At 51.8% G+C, this 5,386-nt stretch overlaps 1 long non-coding RNA gene across 1 annotated transcript in view; it reads right to left on the bottom strand.

Moving 5' to 3' along the window:
- The window catches only part of LOC107181876, a 19,709-nt gene extending 14,329 nt beyond the window's left edge, over window positions 1-5,380 (bottom strand). The window contains exons 1-2 of the long non-coding RNA XR_001512588.1: window positions 5,268-5,380; window positions 3,415-3,653 (exon numbers count right to left, since the gene is read on the bottom strand). This is a non-coding gene — a long non-coding RNA (uncharacterized LOC107181876). The remainder of the gene's footprint in view (window positions 1-3,414; window positions 3,654-5,267) is intronic.
- Between the last annotated feature and the right edge of the window lie 6 nt (window positions 5,381-5,386).

Here is a 5,386-nt window from a genome sequence, read left to right on the forward strand (position 1 = left end):
GCTGCTCCCCCTGATGGCCTGCCTTCAGCCAGAATCCCTCTGGGCCTGACCTCATCTCCTCTGGGTGAGTTCCCATTCATCAATGCCCACACACACACACACAATTTGCTCCTAGTTGATAAATCCCCACTTGTTCTGGTTGTAATTTGGAATTGAACCCCATTCTATACTGAAGTCTCTCCCTTTTGAAATAGTTTTTCTCTCTCTCTCTCTCTCTCTCTCTCTCTCTCTCGCTCTCTCTCTCTCTCTCTCTCTCCCTCCCCCCCTCCCTTCTGCAATAGCTTTTTGAGTAAAATCCATCTTTCCCACTTTAACTTCTGTCAGCTCTGGTTCTCTTTAACAGTTCTTCGTGCTGTTACTGGGATCTGGATCATAACCACCATCAGACAGTGCGACCCAGACCTTTGCCTCCATCCAGTCTGCTTGCCCCCCCGCCGCCCATGATTTCCCAGCGTCATTCAAAGCCAGAAGGACTTGAGGGACTGACTCTGCCCAATAACCCAAGGTTTGTTAGACAAAACACGTCTGGTCCCCACTCCTCGTCTATGCAATACTCCCCGTTTGGCTGTCAAAACACCAAATAGGCAAGGGCACGCGTTAGTCCGAGATCTGCGATCTATCAGTGAAGTTGTCAAAACCAGATATGCCTCGGCGCCTAATCCCAACACTATCCTGTCGGATGTCCCTTCCGACACCCAGCATTTCAGACCTTATTCGTGTTCCGTCTGGTTTAGGACCCCCTTTGTACGGCATCCCAATACTTGTTCGCCTTCACCTGGGATAACCAACAATATACTAGGACTGTTATGCCCCAAAGATTGACTGAGGCTCCTCCTCCTTCCTTCTCGCGCACCCTAATTGCCAAGTGGAGGGACTTGAAGTTCCCAGGAGACTCCGCTGTATGCCAATATGCAGATGACCTCCTTCTCTGTTCGGACAGTCGTGACAAGTCCCCCAGACACGGAACACCTTCCTGAGCCAGGAGTGAGAAAGGGCCGCAAGGTGGCTGGAGACAATCTCCAACTGTTCTCTCTGTATCTGGGTCATGATATTTCAGCTGCAGGTAACCCGTCTCCACAGACAGAGCCTCCACGATTCAACATTTTCTTCTCCCAGAAAATGACAACGGAGAAGTGTTTTAGGTCTTGTGGGATCAGATGTGGATGCCTCATTTCTCCATGATTGACTCACCCCTCTATGCCATGACTAGGGAAGCATCCCCAGACCCAGGAGACGAAGGGAGAGGGACAGAAAGATAGAAACTTCAATGATGAGAGAGAATCATCCATCAGCTGCCTCCTGCAGGCTCCACACTGGAGATCGGGCATGTGCCCCGAGCGGGAATCGAACTGTGACCTTCAGGTTCATAAGTCGATGCTCAACCTCTTTCACCTCCCATCCTTGGACTTCTCAGTTACTCCCTGCCTTTGGCTTGTGCATGAAGCAGAGGGTCATGCCCTTGGAATGTTATCCCTGAAGCATAATGGACACCAGAGACCCCTGGGATATTATAGTTTGGCCTTTGACCCAGAGGCCAAGGCATATATCCCCCTGTGAGCCACGGCTGCAACCACCACACTTGTCTAAGCGACCTCTGATGTAGTATTAGGTCACCCGCTCGACATACACATTCCGTAGGCGATGCAGACCCCGTCGCTTAATAAAATATACAGCACTTTTCTGCGTCTCAGCTTACCTCCTATGAAATCTTACTCCTTCCTCCCTCTCCCATCACCATACATCACTGTCACTGCCTCCTTCACCCACAGGTGGGACGCCCCACAACTGTATTATTCGCACCAGATCATTATCCTGTCCTAGGCTAGCTTTACCAGAAAACCCCCTCTCCCCAGTTGACCTTCCTCTTCCCGTCCATGACTCTCACCTCCCGAAGGAGGCTGGGTATGCCGTTACAGTCCAACATGAGGTTCTAGAATACCGAGCCCTGCCCAATGCCAGATCCGCCCACGTCACTGAATTCGTGGCTCTTACTCGGCTTGCACAGGAGCAGAGGGAAGGTTAACATTCACGCTGATATCCGCTGTGCCTTTGGGCTGGTACTTGGTTTTGGTATGTTATAGAAACACGGGGGATTCGTGACAGCAGCTGGTACCCCAGTAACAGATGGACCCCAAACAGCATAATTTCTAGAGCATTGTTATTGCCCCAGCAGATCACTACAGTTAAAACTGAGGGACAGCCGAAACCGGTTTGGCTCAGTGGATAGAGCGTCGGCCTGCGGACTGAAAGGTCCCAGGTTCGATTCCGGTCAAGGGCATGTACCAGGGTTGTGGGCACATCCTCAGTAGGAGATGTGCAGGAGGCAGCTGATCGATGTTTCTCTCTCATCGATGTTTCTAGCTCTCTATCTCTCTCCCTTCCTCTCTGTAAAAAAATCAATAAAAATATATTATTAAAAAAAAACAAAACACAAAAAACTGAGGGACAGCCCTGGCCAGTGTGGCTCAGTTGGTTGGGCACTGTCCCATGCACCAAATGGTGCCAGTTCAATTCCCAGTCAGGGCACATGCCAGGTTTCGGGCTCAATCTCGTGCAGAAGGCAGCCAATAGATGTATATGTTGTGTGTGTTTTTTCTCTCTCTCCCTCTCCTTCCCTCTCTCTCTAAAAATCAATTTAAAACCTTTAAAATAAAAGGAAACCTGAGGGTCATAACACAAAAAATGCAGATGAGGCCTGAGGAAATAGATGGGCTGATAAATATGCTAAACTAGCGGCCTCGTCCCCCACCACCCAAGAAATCGAAGTGGTTCCCAAGCCTGGGACCCTGCCCCATGCAAGATTCACGTCCCTAGCAAGACAGAGCAGGACGGCACGAGATTTTATCACGCTGCTCAGAACGATGGCAACTCAAAATATACGCCTTGTTTTTTTAATTCTCACCCCAGGATATCTTTTCCATAGATTTCTAGTGAGCGTGGAAGGGAGGAAGGAGGGAGAGAAAGGGGAAACATCAACATGAGAAAGACACATCGATGGGCTGCCTCCCCCACATGCCCCTACTGGGGCTAGGGAACCTGCAACCGAGCCCTTGACCCCCGGTCCACAGGCCAACATTCTAACCACTGAGCCAACTGGGCACGTATGCATTGTTTCTTCCTGGAATTTTCCACTTAATATTTTCAGACCACGACTGACCGCAGGTCCCTGAAACCATGGAAAGTGAAATCACAGCTAAGGGGGGGACAACCACATTCATTGCTTAGGCAGTTGACCTAGCAATCCACCTTGTCCCTGGTTAACCACTGGCCTTGACCTGGTGACTCCCCAACTACGAGAAACCGAGCTCCATGTTCTCCATCCTGGCATCAACCTTCACGGGACCCTGGCTGCAGAAGGGGGCACTTGCACAGTGACCGGAAGCGACTGCCGCACCTCTGTCCCCGGCAACCCACCTGACATCTTTGCCATAACGGAGAAATGCCCGCATCACCGCGGAGGAAGGGCAACAGGTCACGGACTTCGTCCAGTCTGTCCATGAAGATCTACAGGCTGGGGCACACCAGCCGGTTCAACCTGTAATCTTCGTCTTTCCGTTTATCTTCAAAGTATCCCTCCCATTACATGGCTTGTGGGTCGTGCAGTACAGCCATCATCCACTGTCACCAAGTCTCAACAGCCGGTCCAGCTGGTTCTAAGGTAACAAAGGCAACCAAGTGAGACATGGACTTACGTTTTCAGAGCAAAAAAGAACGGTTCTTGCCTTGAACAAGAGGGGACTGCAAGGATTCTTTGCTTGATCAGCCTTTAGTGGCGCCCCTGAGCCCTCTCCCCAGCAGCGTCCGTGCCTGTACTCTCTGTAGGATCCAGTTGTTGCAAGAAACCTGCTAAGTCAGTTTAATGAGACATCCTCACCCTTAATAGCTGGTCAACCTCTAGAAACCCACTGCCCCCCCGGGGGGATATCTGATCACCTCGGTCAGAATCCCCCCCAGGCTTGATGTCTCCTCTTAGTCATTTGCCATCACCAATGCCCTACCCTTTGCTCCTCAGCTGTACATCCCCACTTGTTACTGGTTGTGTTGGGAATCAGGCCCAGTTCTATACTGAGTCTCTCTTTCTCTGTTGCAATAGTTTTCTGTTTTTGTTTTCTTTTAATTTACTTTTTTATTGATTTCAGAGAGAAGTAAGAAGGAGAGAGAGAGAGACAGAAATATCAATGATGAGAGAGAATCATCGATCGGTTGCCTCCTGCACGCCCCACATTGGGGATCCAGCCTGCAATCCAGGCATGTGCCCTGACGGGGAATCGAACCATGACCTCCTGGTTCATAGGTTGACGCTCAACCACTGAGCCATGCTGGCCAGGCTTGTTTTGTGTTTTAAATTCTATCTTTGCCGCTTTAACTTCAGTCTGTTCTCTTTAATGGTGCCCTTTTTCCCCACCTGGCAAGTCAGTGAACAAGCTAATTTATCAAACTCTGCCAGATCTCTGCCCATTTCCGGGAGGTGAGGCTTGGGGGCGGAGAGTTCAAGAGAAAGCTCCTGTGGTGAGGAAAGCTCCCATTTCCGGGCTGGGAGGTGGCAGAGGGGAAGGAAGGTCTCAGCCCTCCTGCCCTGCGGGGCGCCTTCACATCCAACCCCTGACACCGATGTGTTGGGCCAGGGCTGTCCTCCCTGTGGGCACACAGCCTCTTCAGATTCTAGACTAGGGACCCCCCCCCCAAGGCTTTTGATTTTTGAGGTCCACACGGAGGAGCAGGGTTAAATCTCGCATTGCAAGCTCTACTTGGGCGGTGGGAAGGTTTACCCCCCTGCCCAGCACCATGTCAGGCCCAACTGTCACATTCACTGGCACAACATAGCGTCCTCCACTTGGGAACCTGAGGTCTGTCAGGCCCGGGACCGGACGCACACCTAACCCTCGCCCCACGTCCCAGGTAAGGACACGGAGGCTCAGGAAAGTGAAGCCACGTGCCCACGTGCCCACGTGCCCCAGGTCAGAGGGAACGCAGGTCGCTACCTGCTCCTCCTAAACGCGTGCGTGGTCTCCCTGCAGGCACACGCAACATACCCAACCCCTCCCCTTGCAATTAAGAAAAGTCACTGGGAGAGGCAAAGACTTGAAGGGCTTTTGAGAAAACAACAAATCCCTAGATTTTGTTTATCTTTTGTTGCTGCTGCTGCTGCTTCAGCCTAAAACAGGATACTGGGTCCTTCCTCCCAGCCCTCCTTCCTGCCCACCGTAGCCTCAGTAGCCCCACCCACCCCCCGGGTGGGAGCGGTGGGAGTCTTCGTTTGTCCTTACCCGCTCGGCGGGGGGTCACTTTAGGGATCCACCCCACTCTCCAAAAGCAGGGATCGGCGTGAAGGAGGTGGGCTGGGGAGGATTCCCGCCGCCTGGAAGGGGTGAAAGGGCCGCCTGTC

The sequence above is a fragment of the Myotis davidii genome, unplaced genomic scaffold (genome assembly GCF_000327345.1).
Source record: "Myotis davidii unplaced genomic scaffold, ASM32734v1 scaffold590, whole genome shotgun sequence".
Classification (NCBI taxonomy): Eukaryota; Metazoa; Chordata; class Mammalia; order Chiroptera; family Vespertilionidae; genus Myotis; species Myotis davidii.